The sequence below is a fragment of the Sminthopsis crassicaudata genome, chromosome 5 (assembly GCF_048593235.1).
Source record: "Sminthopsis crassicaudata isolate SCR6 chromosome 5, ASM4859323v1, whole genome shotgun sequence".
NCBI lineage: Eukaryota > Metazoa > Chordata > Mammalia > Dasyuromorphia > Dasyuridae > Sminthopsis > Sminthopsis crassicaudata.
The window spans coordinates 22,203,537-22,218,855 of NC_133621.1; the positions used below are offsets into that span (position 1 = coordinate 22,203,537).

The 15,319-nt window shown below is 34.3% G+C and overlaps 1 protein-coding gene across 2 annotated transcripts in view; it reads right to left on the reverse strand.

The window, feature by feature from the left end:
* RBMS3 (RNA binding motif single stranded interacting protein 3) overlaps window positions 1-15,319 on the reverse strand; it is a 1,412,069-nt gene that overhangs the window by 903,058 nt on the left and 493,692 nt on the right. The window lies entirely within an intron of this gene.

Below are 15,319 nucleotides of genomic sequence, written 5' to 3' on the forward strand. Positions count from 1 at the left end.
TGGAGCTCATCCATCAGTATATATTTTCTTGGCCAGACCCTGCAAATAGTCATGGATCTGGGTCCCGAACTAAATGGGAGGAGAAGGGGAGGCTGGATTGCCTTTGGAAATTGGAATAATTCATTTAATGACCCCAATTTTCTCCTTCAAATATAACCCATATTTTCAATCATCTGTAGATATTATATGGCAATAAGTCATATAATAATACCATCTCCAAAGAATTAAAGTTTTGGGTCCCCCAAAGGGCAATGGTAAGGCATAAAGTGGGCGTGGGTATGCTACAACCCATTATTCATGAGAAGTGGCATAAAGGACATCATTCATAGAGATGCATGAGTGGAAAAGGAGGTGGGCTGATTATGTAGTGACAGTAAGAAATAATCTTGCATGCTCCAGTGACACCCACTTAATATAAAGATATTTAGATAAAAATCTTTAGAACATTCAATGGACCCCCATGGATAACATATGGAATGACATGGACAAGAATGGTACAGGATGAGAAATGGATGGATGGGTTGAGATCTACACCCTTGAAGGGATTACCCACTTCAGAGACATCACAAAACTATTGAAGTTTCAAAGCAAGGACACCCATTACCTACTTGAAGCCTCACAACAACCCTGTGAGGTAGGCACTACAGATATTATGACTCCCATTGTACAGCTTATGACTCTTAAGCATTAGCTTTAAACCTTGCTTTTCCATCTAAGTCCAACATGAAATACCATACTGCCTCTTAATGGGGGTCTCTACCTTTTCATCTGTCTTTTAGAGATTTCAACAGGAAAGCAAAAATAAACCAAAAAACTCTTCTAGTTTCGATTCTTTCATGTTGTTCACTCAATCATCAATCATTCATTCGTTCACCAAATACCCACTATGTATCATCACTTTGGGGGATATAAAACATAAAGATACACACAATGTATTCATTAATAAATATTTCTGAAATTGAACAGACTATGATATGGGCCCTATGCTCAAAGAATTTACATTCTCTCTTGTGAGTTAAAGCTAATAAGCTTGAAATAAAATTTTTATATTTACATAAAATGTTTATTTAGATTTTAAATTCATATTATTTAATTTGATAAATGCTCATATATATTTTAACAAAGTACTCAAAAAGTAATTTATTAAAAATGAAGCATTAATAATGTGCAACTTCCTAGAATTTAAATAAATAAATTTAAATGTAAAATGTCTGTACAATGCAATCTAAATGCTTAATATTGTGCTAAGACTTTTTGGTAATTTGTATCTGACTCTTTCCAGATGGAACAAATACTTCATTTTCCCATGCCACCTTCTTGCTCATCTCCAAGCCTTCTATCTACCAGGGTAGGAAATAAACCCTAAATAAAAATGAATTTGAAGACCTTCTACATATAATTGCAGTCATAGCTTTAACTAGCCTGAAGCAAATGAAGCTTTGCCAGAGAGCACAGACATGAGAAAAGGTGGAGCTAATTCTGAAGTCTACCTGAGACTCCTCTGTTTAATAGTTTGGCATTTCTCTCTAGTACCCACCTCTCCTACCAGCTCCTGTACTCAATTATTCCAGACCTTCCTCTCCTCTCCTACCAGCTCCAGTACCCAAGTATTCCAGACCTTCCTCTCCTCTCCTACCAGCTCCTGTACCCAAGTATTCCAGACCTTCCTCTTCTCTCCTACCAGCTCCTGTGCCCAAGTATTCCAGACCTTCCTCTTCTCTCCTACCAGCTCCTGTGCCCAAGTATTCCAGACCTTCCTCTCCTCTCCTACCAGCTCCTGTGCCCAAGTATTCCAGACCTTCCTCTCCTCTCCTACCAGCTCCTGTACCCAAGTATTCCAGACCTTCCAACTGCTATGCTGGACTATCTTCTGCCTCTATCCACCAAGTGGTTTGCATCAGGTAGAAAAATAAAAATGTAGTTATAGCTCTAATGACTAAGATAGAAAATGAAAGAGGAAAAAGTAGATTTGCCTGAAATACTTTTATTCATATCTAAACTATGTCCTTTTAGGCTAAGTATACAAAAATACCACTTACAGTATTTAGATTCATGATTCCTGAAACCAAAGACTAAATACTAGCCATTATTTCTGAAATTGCCATTTTCATCTATCAGCCCTCTTCCAGAGGTTTGTCTGTATGGGTAACCAAATTCCCCAGGAGATTCCATACCCTTCATCCTTCCAAAAGACAGAATTGTTCTTTATAATTAATCATGCAATGATTTTAAATCTTCTGTCTTTAAAACTCCAGGAGAAAACATCCAGCAAGAAAAAACAACTAAAAACCTTGTAACTGCAAAAGGCCCTGGTTACAGTACAGGAAAACAAACTCCAATCCCAGAGCAAATCCAAACCTATTAGCTAGTGTAGGGATCTTTCACTTTTGGGTGGCGGGTTGTTCATTTTCAATGGATGGCTTAGATTGAGTTTAGAAAGCGAGTACAGTGAAAAAAGAAACAAATATTCCCTAAATGAATTTATTCCATTTTTCCTCCATAAAAACATCATGAGAAGATATAGGAAGTATACTATTTGGACTGTCTTATCAAACCTCCTATTCCCAGATGGGAATTTTATTACAATATCAAAATTTATCTTTCTTTGCCTCTTCAGCATATACCTCAATATCTGGTGTGTGGAAAGCACTTAGGAAATGCTTGCTGACTAAAGTTGGCTTGCTGAGTCTCTCAGCTTGCTTCATCTCTTCATCTTAAACTTGTCTGCTAAAACCTTTGTGAACAATCTATGAATCATGTCCTTTTCTCTGGGGCTCCATTCTCTCTGCTTTAAAATGAGGAAGTCAGTAGAGATTATCTATAAGACTCCTTCTAGCATGAAATTCTATCCAACAAGTATTTATTAGGCAGCTATTGTGAATAAAGGCATGATGCTATACCCTACCAAGGCATATGCAATAAATGAGATTGTCCGTGTCCTGAAGGAGCTTATATTCTAATAGGGGAGTAGAATATCTACAAATAAATATAAGATCATATACAAAGTAATGTCAGGAATTGAGAGAAAACAGGGACACAAATCAAGGAAAGTTTCATTTAGGAAGTACACTCCTTAAAAGAAACAATGGATTCCAATGAAAAATCTTTATGTCTATGAGTTCAACTAGTCAAAGAAAGTCAAAACTAAAGGTACTTTTAAGATCTAGTCCAACCATTTACTTTTTATAAATTAATAAAATGAATAAATATTTTCTGTAATATTTTCCAGCAATTATATCCAAGACTGGGAATCTAAGGCAAAAAGAAATAGTTCCTGCCCTCAAGGACCTCATAGCCATAAACTAAAGCCCAGAGAATATATTACTAATCATCCATTTAGAACTAGAAAGAGATTTATGTTATGTAAATGAACTCTCATATGTTACAGATGAGGAAAGTAAAGTCCACACAAAATAATTTTTTGAATATAATTTTGAAGTTAAGTAATACAGGTCACTTTTTAAAATTGAATTCTTATGTTTATTTAAGGATTCCATAAAAATTGTTAAAATGTAAAAAAATCACTTTAAATAATTCCTTGGAAGATTGAGAAGAAAAATCAGATTCAAGATCACTCTTCCACTTCAGAAATGAAAGGAAACTCTAAAGCCCAAAACAAAGAAAAAACTGTTCCATGAGAGAATGGGATCCAGACATGATATTTTAAAGAAATATAAAAAGAAAGACAAAATGATGGGTTTTACACAAGTGCTTGAGAAAAGAGACAGAGACAAGATTTTCACAGCAATTTCGTGTGCAAAAAGAAGTATGACAATTAAGAATTCAAAGAAACATGAGATATTTATGAACTGATCCAGAGAGAAGTGAACAGAGTAGAGAGAGTATCTGCAGAACAATATGCAGATAGAATATTAATACTGAAACAATGTGGATGAAAAAGAAAAAACCCATGGAAACAAAGATGCATTCAGATTAATTGTAATGACTCATTTTAGCTATGAAGAATGGAGAAGGGAATAAAAATTCTTTGTTATATTAGAAGACCATGAGGACAGATATTAAACAGAATGTCTTTATTATAAAAGAGAGAAAATTTAGGTGATATATCTAGAAGTGAATGAGATGCAAAAATAAAAGAAGCTAATTAATCATATTAAAAATAAATTAATGGTTCTGTAAAATCCTATGATGGAACTGGAGAAAAATTTAAATCAGGTCTTGCTAGCTGCGTGGTCCTGAGAAAGTCACTTGCTTTCTTAACTTAATGTCTGTTTCTTCATTGGTAAAATGGATAATAGTAGCACGTAACTCACAAGGTTATTATAAGAATTAAATAAGATCATTTTAAAGCACTTAGCATAGGGTCTGGTATATAGTAAGCTCTATGTAAATGTTAGTATATATGTAAAAAAGAGACTTTTTTTTATAGAGACATTTACCAATCATGTGACTATGGGCAGTCACAACCCTTTTTGCTTTAGTTTTCTCATCTATAAAATGAGATGAAGAAGGAATTTTTGCCAAGAAAATATCAAATGACATTGCAAAGGGTCAGACACAACTGAAGAACATATGCATATATATGTATAAGTATGCGTGGGCATATATATATATATATATATATATATATATAATAAATATTGTTGTTTTATTATATATATATATATTGTTTTATTATATATATTTATTATATATCCATCTGTAGATATAGATGTATGCACATATATGTACAAATATGTAGATGAAAAACAGGGGGGAGGGAGGGAGAGATTCCCTAATGATTATCAGTTTCCTTGAACAATTATATCTTATGTACAGGAGAGGGTTGAGACTCTTAACTACACAATTTCACACACCCTGGCAGCAAGGAAGAATTACTTTAGGACCTTGGACAGAGCTTATATTATGATGGAAAGAAGTCTAGACTGAATGCTCTGCCACTCATTAGCTGGGAATATTAATTAATTTACTTACTATCTCTCAGTTTCTATTTCTCTGTTTGCATAAGGAGGGAACTGACCTAATCAATTTTCAAAGTTTCTTAACCCATATAAATTCATGATCCAATGAACAATCTTTATTCCTATTGTTTTGCCCTTTGGTCCCAAGAAGAAATCAAAGGAAACAATCCCATTGTCAAGAACATTAGTATGTAGGATGTGATTCAGGTCAGCTATGTGACATCTAGTCAATAGTATAACTTGTTGCAACAGACTAGGAAATTATGCCAATATGGCTATAATAATGGATTATTAAAGATTCTTAGAGGACTCCTAGAATCATAGTCATTAATTAAAATTGGGAATGAACTTTGTTCTTTTTCAACCCAATGATTTTATATTTGGGGAGCTCCAGATAGCATAGGTACTTTGCTGAAGGTTATACAATGATTGGATAATAAAATTATATCTCCTATTCTAATCATACATACACCCATGTATGTGTATATCTATATCTATATCTATATCTATATCTATCTATCTATTTATCTATCTATCTACCTATCTACATATATATATGTATATATATATATATATATATATATATAAAACATTTATTCCTCAATAAACTCTCTATCACATGAAAGTATCATCAAGAATGAATGATGGGAGGAAGGAAGGAAGGAAGAAAAGAAGGAAGGAAGGAAGGAAGGAAGGAAGGAAGGAAGGAAGGAAGGAAGGAAGGAAGGAAGGAAGGAAGGAAGGAAGGAAGGAAGGAAGGAAGGAAGGAAGGAAGGAAAGAAGGAAATTGTTAAGTATTCATTTGTGCCAAGAACTGTGCTAGTGATATAAATATGAAAAATGGAGATTATATCTGCCTTCAATGAAATTACATTTGAAGAAGAGGAAGACACACATATAGGAGAGGACTAATTAATAAGGTATATTTTGATATGGAAAATAAGATTGATGGTTCACATACTCTTTTCCAAGAACAATGACAGAGCTGATTTGATGATAATTAAATATTTGGAACTGTGGAAGAGAGGGAAGAATCAGATAAGAAATACAATTATGGTGGCTGGTGAGCTAGCCAGAGAATGAAGTAAATATATCTTATACTGGTCCTAAATAAAATGAGTGACTGAGGCAATTAGTTGTCATAGGAAAACAGGAAAGCAAACCATCAAGAGAGAAGATATTCACAATGCTTACCATTCTGTTCCCACAGTCCCTCAATGTTTAGAATATTTCAAGTTCAGGCTAAGATTTGTTATTGTATTTCATTTTAATTCTGATGCCTTTTAGTGTTGTTTACATGGAGTTTTATCATAACCACTATGAATACTGTTCTCTTGATTCTGCCTTTCTTTTATTTTCAGCAATTCATACAAAAGTCTTGCCAGGTTTCTATGAATAACTCATATTATACTATTTTCATGAGCTTACTCATATCCTCCAGATTTAAATCCATTCTTTCTGACTATGACTTACTTCTTTTCTTGTTACTGTCCCTTTGAGGATAAAGAAAGTACTACAAGATAGTAGCTGAATTTGTTAATTGTGGGGCAGAGTTTGTAAAGGCCTTAAATATCCAGGACCTAAGGAAAATTTTAACTGCATTGAAATCCTTTCCACAGCCTAGCAAGGAACCAAACTCAGTAGGAGCACATTATATGACTTTCACCTATAATCATGATGCTTATGATGAACCCTAATGACAGGGCAATGATGAAACTTCAATGTAATTGAGACATAGTTGACTTATCTAATCAAAATACTTTCTTTTTATTTCTAGGAAAAAGAGGCAGTATAGTATGGGAAAAATGATTGAACATTGGATCAGTAAACACCTGAACTTTGACCCTTACTTTGTGATCACAGGCAATCACTTAACTACTTGGTAACTCAGTTTCCTTATCTGTAAATGAAAGATTCTAGGATGAAATAAGGTCATATATGTAGCAAATCTTAAATGTGATATAAAATCAAGTTATTTGTACTATTATTTGAATATCGTGATCTCTTTTTTCTCTTAATCTATATCAATGACCCCTTTTCAGAATCTTGTTTTTAAGTTAAAATATATAAGATTATAAAGAAAGTCATTTATCTTGAAAAAATAAAGAATTTTACCTATTCAGGTTTAGTAACCTCCTTAAATTTGTCCATGGATAACTTGGAAGTTCCTGGATCCCTAGTATTTTTATTGGACTTAAAGGGATTTGGAGAAAGATGTTCCAATCTTGTGGTTCTTTGTTTATTTTTACTGTTACTTATTTTTGCAAATTCCAGATTTTCTAGTTACATAGATATGATGTTCCCAGCTTTCCTTAGCCTTGGGTTCCATTCTTCTACTGTCTGGTTATATCAAATGTTTTAGCATTGCTGACCTGAAGTATCCTCCATTTGCCAAGAATTGTTGGTTTGTAACATTACAGGGGTCAGCACTGAGATCCTGTGGTAGACTAAGAATCGCATAAGACTTGATTACAGAAGACCTAAGTTTGAATCACTGCCTTACTAGCTACATGATCCTTGCCAAGCCATTTAACTCTCTTTGCTCCAGCTTTCTTATTTGTAAAATGGGAGTCTTACCTGTATTATATATTTCACAGAGCTTTGGTAAGGTTAAGGCACTATATAATTATTATTATTTTTCTTATTACTGATTAGCATCATCCATCATATAGAAGTCAAGTCTACCACTCCTTGCTAGCAAATGATATCTAGAAATAGCAAGGGTAATAGATGCAATGCTGGAAAAAATCTCAGAGAAATGTACTTTCATTTTACAGATGAACAATTGAGGGCCCAACAGAATAAGATACTTGTCCAGAGACAGACAGGAAATGAGCAACAGAAGTTAGATTTGAACCATGGTCCTCTGATCCCAGAACTAGTTTTCTTTTCAATCTACCCAGTTGCCCTCAGTTATCTGGATCTTTACTTTACACATAGGGGAAATAAACAATCTTGAGTGGTTAAATATCCTGGTGAATTAATGCTTAGTATAATATGGCCAGTATTCTGGTACAGGCAACAGGGATGTTTTCTCTAGAGTCTAACAGAAATCATATAGCTACCCATGCCTTTTACTCCTCCCAACCCCATTCACACAGAAACCTAGTATTTTTTTGAAAGTTTTTATTTAACAACTCAGGGAAAAAATTTCTGAAAAGAAAGTAACTCTATATTCTTATGAAATAGAATCCACAGCACTCATGGCCCTAAAACTGATTTCAAACACAAGCTTTTTGAGGACAGGGACTGCTTTTCTCCACTTTCATCCTTTATTATTCTGGAGTCTATCAAAAAACCAAGAACATCACAAGCTTTTAATAGATGATTATTGAGTTTGTCTGTTAACCATCAGTTTCTCAATCAGTCAGAAATGTAAATAAAATGAGAACCTTTTCTAATGTTCCACATCTCCAAATGAATAATTACTAGAATCACATGCCAAATTTTAAGCTACTCTGTCTCCTTAAAAATCTTAGTTACAAAATTCCTGACATAGTTTTCCCTTAAAAATAAATCCAAGTCACCACCAACAAAGTATTACTAAAATTGCCGCCCACAAGCATGCCTGAGAATAAGGACCCACCCAACTTGATTTTTAACAAAAAGGTTGGGAGGAAGGAGGATGAATTTTATTTCAACTTCTTAGCATCACCCTTACCAAGGCATAACTTCTAATCAACACATGCCATGATTTGTTAGTACTGGGTGTAGATAAGAAAGGGGGAAAAAAAAAACCACAAAAAAAAAAAAAAATAAAACATCTCCAGATATTTCCAGTGGTATCTGTTAAAAATCAACAAAACTTGCTTTTTCCAAAATTTGTGTTATTTGAAAGAAAATTAAATCAATACATTTTAATTATTTTAGCTATTCATCAAAATTTTGGTTCATTCAAGAGCTCTTTAAATATCTCATTTTCTCAGATACTGTCTCATTCTGGTTTTGTATTCTAGATTATAAACTCACAGAAGGTATAGATGGGATCTTATTTTTCCTTCTCTTTTCACTGCCCAGAGTTAGCACCTAATAACTATTTACTGAATAGAGGAATGAAGGAAGAATGACTGAATGATAAAGGGTTTGAGAATGAATGCTAGGAAAAAGATCAATAAATGAAGAGTCCAGAAATGAGATGTGGTTCAAAAAAATTTTCATCTAAAGCAAGTAATTCTATGTAAAATTATAACTTCTCATTCACTTCCACTATAATCTTAGGTATATGTTTACACATAACTTCTAGCTAAACTAGGTTATGAAATTCTTACCTAAGAATCCTAACATTCAAATAAGTTCATGTGAAATACTCTGAAATCTTCAAGTTCCATATAAATTATTAAAATTATCATCATCATTTTAAAAGAGAATTCTATATAGTTTCTGGCCATTACATGAAAGACCTTCCATGTGTTGGATCAAAGGAGTATCTATAATACTCCTTTATAATATTATAGTATTATAGAGATCCCAGAATGCACCTGTTTTCAATGGCCTCATGTTACAAATGAGGGAACTAAGGCCCCATTACATAAATTAATTTCTCAAGAGTAGATAATGAAATTATAGTTTTTTAAAATGTTCTAATACATATTTTATAATACTATGCTCTTGTATACTATGCATATTACAAGCCATGGAGGGATTCCTGAGCAAGAATGAAGAACTCCAAATATTCCTATTTTCAAATGACATCATGATGATATTAGCAGACCATGAGACACTATAGAGCTTCCTAAATGAGATTAATTATATTCAAAACAGCTTAATAATTAACACAGAAAAATTAAGTAAAGATTGTCCATTGACTAGACTATAATGTGATATTGAATCGAAAACCTATAGTGTTGGACCATTGATTCCTGCATACTGGACAGATGGCACAGATGGGAAATTAGTGGGGCCAAAGATATAACAGAAGGAAGTGGGTCAGCTAAATTATATTGAGAAGCCCAAGCCTAATTCTGAAATGAAAGTGTGTCTTTTCTTTTGGTGATGGCTTCTTCTTCTAGATGGTTATAAATAATGGATGACCACAATTTCCTAAGGATTAACATAACAGATGACTTCAGTAGCAATGGAGAGACATAAGACGACAGGCTTAACTAGGTAGCAGCTTATTGATCATCATATCTCCTATACAAGAAGTGCTATAAAAGATATCAAAGAGCTATGACTGGGTTTGTAGGAAAGCAGGGCCAGAAGAGTTAAACTGGAAGGATCTCAGAAGTTATTTAATCCTACCCAATCATTTTACAGATAAGAAAACTGAGACTAAGCAAGATGAAGTGACTTCCCAAAAGCCATATAAGTAGTAGGTAAATAAACAAAAGAATTAGTATTTGATTCTAGAGACAATAGAAAGTTTATTGATTTAAGGGATAAAGTGATCAGAAGTGGTGAGAGCAAGAATGAAATTGGTATAAGCAGAGAGAAGGGGTCAGGTGTAAGGATGTCACAGAGGTAGAAATGGCAAGACTTGGCAGATGAATGTTTATGTAGATAAAGGAGAATGAAGGATTAGGGGTAATGTTGAGGTTAGGAATCTGAGAATCTTAAAGAATGATGGATCTCTTGACAAAAATAGGAAACTTTTGGAAGGAATTAGCATTTTGGGGGTGAGGAAATACTTTGAGCATTTTGAGTTTGAGATACCTATGAGACATCAGGTTGGAAATATTCAGTAGGCATCCAGAGTTGGAGCCAAGAAAAGAGAAAATGACTAATATATAGATCCATAATCATCTGTATAGGAATGACAATTAAGCAGATCATGATGATTTCAGAGAGAGAGAGAGAGAGAGAAAGAGAAAGACAGAGAGAGAGAGAGAGAGAGAGAGAGAGAGAGAGAGAGAGAGAGAGAGAGAGAGAGAGAGGAGAATGATGAGAGACCAAGACATTGTCTTTAGAAACATTCATTAACTGAGGGCATGGGATGGATGAGCTGGCAAAGGAGGCTTTGAAGGAATAGAAGAAGAATAGGGGAGATTAGTGCCATGAAAACAGAAAAGTGAGCATACTGGAGGAACAGATGATCAATAGTGTCAAATGAAACATTTACCTGAGAAGTCTGAGAAATGAGAAAAAATTTATTGCCTTACCAATTGAGAGATTGCTCATAACTTTGAAGAGAAAAATTTCAGTTGACAGATGATGAGAATCAAAGCCATATTGCACAGGACTGAGGGGTGAATGAGAAGCAACAAAGTAGAAAGGGGAATGTAGATGAGTTTTTCAAAAACTCTGGCTAAGAAATGGGAAAGAGCTTCAGGATGCTAATTTGAGAGGATAGAGTCTGATAAGATTTTTTTATTATTTGTGTTTTAATTAGAGAATGTAGAAGACAGATATAGTTTAAGATAGTTTGAACTATACTCTGAATGAGTAGGGAAAGTTAGAAGTTTCTTAGTAGATAGGAAAAGTTAAACATGTGTGAGGAAAGACTGGGGTTATAATCAGGAGGCTACAGCATCATGGCACATGTTGAAGGTTTGGCCTTGGCAAAGAGAAACTCCATATAATTGTCAGAAGTTAATAGAAACGAAGAGAGAATGGGGGCTAAGATCAAAAACTATTGAGATGGAAAAAAGGGAGGAAGAAAGGAATTTGCATTGAATGGATCTTTTTTTTTTTTTTTTTTTTTTTTTTTTTTTTTTTTTTGGAGGCAATGAGATTAAGTGACTTGTCCAAGGTCACACAGAAAGTAAAAGTCTGAGAATGGATTTGAAAACTCAAGTCCTCCTGGCTCTAGAGCCAGTGTTCTATCCACTGCATCATCTAGCTACTTCTGTATTTTCTTAATAAATAACTGGTAAAGTCCTCAGCTGGGAAAATAGGGTTGCAAAGAGAGAGAGGGCAATGAATACTATACAATGAGTGGGCTTTGAATGATTTTTTTTTTTAAAAAGTAATCACATGCAGTACACATATGCTATTTAATCCTATTAATAATCATTTATTAAATATTTCCTGTTCCAATTATTATGTTAAGCCCTAAAAACATAAAGAAAGGCACAATCTCTGCCCTCGATGTGCTTTCATTTTAATGGAGGAGATGTGTATTATAGCTAACACATTTCCCTCCAAATCTAAGTATAATTTTACAGGGAGTGGGAAAATAAACTTTTATTGAAATAGAAGATATTAATGTATTTATGATGAAAAGGCCAGAGGTGAAGAATTGTGAAATATAGATGTAGAGCCAAAAAAGAAAAAAACAAAAACAAAAACAAAAACAAAAAAACCTTATGTTGGTAAATCGATTTTACCAATTGGAAGGAATTGTTAATAGGGAAGAAGAAATATGTCCCTTCAGAATCTTAATGTCTTCAATGGGTACTGAGGGAATGAAATAAGCAAAACAGAGTACCTGGAAGTAGATTTTCTTTTCTTTCTAAGCAGGGAAAAAGAATGAATGGTAAGCAAATTTGTTGTTTGTCCTTCATTTCAAAAACCAGTGAAAATATAGGATGATCTTGAATTATGTGTAAATAGAATTTATTTGAGACAGAGCTTGACAGAGTTGTACTGTATATATATACATATATGTGTAAATATGTGAAAGAGGGTTTATCTTTTATTTATCATAATTTGAGTATGTAATAAGAATACACAAACATTGAGAAAAGACAAGAACCATCATATGAACTGCACCCTTATCTTGACAAAGAAAGATTGAACACATACATACACATAAATAAGTTAGTGCCAACATATATCCAACTCAACAGGGAAACAAATAGGCATAGGGAGTGTGAAGGTCAAGTTAACATCCTGGATATCTTAGAATCAGCCGGAGTCAGGATAAACAAAAGTCCTTGGTTTTTATTCTTGGTCTTTAGGGGTAGAAGTGAAGGGAATGGACACAGGATCTCTGTGACTTTTCTTTTCCTCTTCTACTGCCAAAGTGAGTCTGGCTTGTTTTACTCCACCTCCCTAATCCTTCCCACAATTCTCTGTAAAACTAAAAGATTGAACCAGCACAAAATAGTGGGAAGGGCCATTTTCCAAGCATAAGAAAATAGAGTATTGTCTAATGGGTAATTAGCCTTAAATGCTCAGTTGTCCAACCTCAGTCTATCAACTCAGAGTTTTAGCCCTTTACAGGGAGAAGGGCAAGTTAAGAAAGATGATTATAACAAAGAAAAAATAATCTCAAGCAAAACAAAATCTATTATATTGAAGGGATAATTAAAAAGAAAAAATAGTTCGAATTGTACTCAGAATAAATAAATCTGTTTCTTGATAACCCCACCAGCATTAAATTTCATTGCCTTAAACTATATTAGCCAATTTGATTAGCGTATATAGTAATAACCCCCAAGTTGTTTTATAATGTTTAAAATTGAATTATTGTGGAGGTTCAGCATATTTTCAAGTAATTATTAGCAACTTATATTTCCTTTATTTCAAAATTTTTGTTCATATACTTTGACAATTTAATTTTTAGGCGCCAGGTAATTTTTCTTGGATTTGTTATTTCATTGGCTTAGTAGAAGTTGGTGATATCCTTCCTGTCCTGAGATAGATGGACACACCCCCTCCTGCCCCCCCTACTTCGTAGTCTTAGAGTGTTTCCTGGACCACTGAAGTGCAAAGTGACTTATTTGGTCCCACAACCACATGAGAGGTAAGAAGTGGACCTTGAACTAAGTTATTTCTGTGTAAATTTGAGCAGATGTCAAGTTTTCATCTGGAATTTCTGACATAAATATTTTCCCCTATTTAGATCAGACAAGTAGCAAAGGAAATGGTTTTATCTTGGGAGAGAAAGTAAATGGAGATTGCCAACTTCCCCCTAGCCCTCTTCAACTTTCCTAAAGAAATTTCCTGAGATGAACTGCATTGACTACAAATGGCAAGAGACAAGAGATAGAAGGTGGTCCCCAAAAAATAATGATCCAAGATTACAGCTAAGAAGGTTAATGAAGGCTCTGGGATTTCAGGGCAACATGTCAGAGGACTGTTCTCTCTTTATATGTCTCTGTAGGTCTCTGTCTTTTCCTTTCTCTCTCTCTTTCCTGGCTATTTGCTCCTCTGACCTGTAGCTATTCTATCATTTTATGGGAAGGACTCTGAACAAAGCCTTCTAGCTCTAATTCCATCATTCTTTCTCTTTCATGGCAGATATCCCTAAAACAAAGTGAATTCCTGCAAGAGTAACTTATAAATCCATCAGACAAAAGCCAATTCTTTTTATGGGTATTAAACTCTGTATGTGTTCATGACATTACAAACTGAAAGTGGTCAAAAATTTGTGATTCAAAGTCAGGGCTAGGCAACTGAAACTATCTTTGCATTCTGCAGATATAGAGACACACAAAAAAATTTTGTTTTGATACAGTGCTAATTAAGCTTCCATAAATTAGGCAATTTGCCCTTAATCATAATAACTGACATTTATTTATTGCTTTAAAGTTTGCAAAGCAATTTACATATATAAAGGAGTGTTTCTTGCTCACAAGAGCTCTTCTCCTCAGAGTTCTATATCTGGCTAAGCCAGCAACTCAATTACTCAGGCATAAGCAGGACCTATCCACTCTATATCCTAAGTCCCTTTGGGCATGTGCAGATGTGATTTGCCCCAGTCCCACAGCTCCTACCCTTTTATTTTTGTGACTAAGCCGGGGTTCTCCTCAGGGATATGAATAATTGTAATAACTCATAAATTTGTCATGGCTCTGCATCCATCCCATTGAGATTCCACTCTTTCCCAATTTCAGGTGATGCGAAGGAATTATTAGTTCACATGTGAATCAAATGGACTCTTTTCTTAGGGGAAAAAGGAAAGATGCCTATCATTTTATTATTCATTGGTATAGGAAATTTCTTCTTCCAATGTAGATCAGTAACCACTCTGTAATTAGGAGTCTTAGAAAGGTGTCAGATGCATAAAGAAATTAAAATAAGTTGTTCAAGGTTACCCAGATATTTTGTATTTCAAGTCTTCTGACTTCAAGCCCAGTTTTCCATCCATTATATCAAGCTGCTACTATTCAGAAGTGCTTTTTACTATGATGAATATGAAATCACCAATGCTGGCTTTAAAATGTCAAGAGGAGACTCTGGGAAAACTGAAGCATAATCCCTTCTTCTCTGAATAAACACACACACACACACACACACACACACACACACACACACACACAACACACACACACACTCCATAACCACTACCACCACTATTCATTTGCTCTGATTTTTTCACAAGTATACCCACACATTATATTGGTGGAAGTTTGATTCTAAAATATTTGATGTCAAAAGCTAAAAAACACTAGACAGTTCCTGTGGGGCTCACCCCACCCACTTTCCCTTGTCTGACTTTCTTCTGCAGTGACTGCCATTCCCTGCATTGAATTTCTTCAGTGATCTCTAATCTTTTCATTTTCAACTAAAAC